Raw genomic sequence first — 699 nt, 5'->3', positions numbered from 1 at the left:
CCGGGTCCCCAAACCCGGTGTCCCCCACGGCCGTGGCATCCCGCGTCCCTCGTCTCCGCGTCCCCACATCTCCCACCGCAGCGTCCCCTGTCCCCATGTGTCCCCGTCCTCACCTGGTAGAGCTCGACGCGCTGCTCGGCCCCCTGGTTCTCGGTGCTCGACCCCTGCCGCAGCATCCGCAGCTCGGCCCGGTGCAGCAGCGCTTCATGCCCGATCTCGGCCCGTACCCGCGATGTGTTGAAGATGAAGAAGGTGCTGTGGCTCGTCGGGCGCCAGTGCTCCAGCGGGCCTGTGGGACAGCGCTGTCACATGGTGCCACCCCACCGAGGCCTGCTTCCCTGTGCCGTTCACTCTGGAGCGGAGTGATGGCCACAGTGGTTTGCTTTTCTCCCAGCTGCCCCATACGCGGAGTGTGGACCCTGATCACAGGGCTGCAGCCGGGGGGGCGGGCAGCTTGGACACCCCAAGGACACACTTAGCACCGCTCCCCCCTCCCCTGCCCAGGGGACCCAGGTGTGCCCACACAGCCCCCCCCCCCCAGCAGGGAACCATGGGCCCAGCCAGGCCTCCTCGAGCTCAACAAAGCTCCTTCAGAGCCGGGAATTACTCAGCAAACCACAACGTCCGGCACATCCCCGAGCGCCACCGCGGCCGGGAGGAGCTGCTGGGGGGGACCCAGGCGTCCAGCTCGGGGGGGGG

Source organism: Haliaeetus leucocephalus, unplaced genomic scaffold, assembly GCF_000737465.1.
Source record: "Haliaeetus leucocephalus isolate CR32 unplaced genomic scaffold, Haliaeetus_leucocephalus-4.0 Scaffold227, whole genome shotgun sequence".
NCBI lineage: Eukaryota > Metazoa > Chordata > Aves > Accipitriformes > Accipitridae > Haliaeetus > Haliaeetus leucocephalus.
This window is presented reverse-complemented; position numbering follows the sequence as displayed.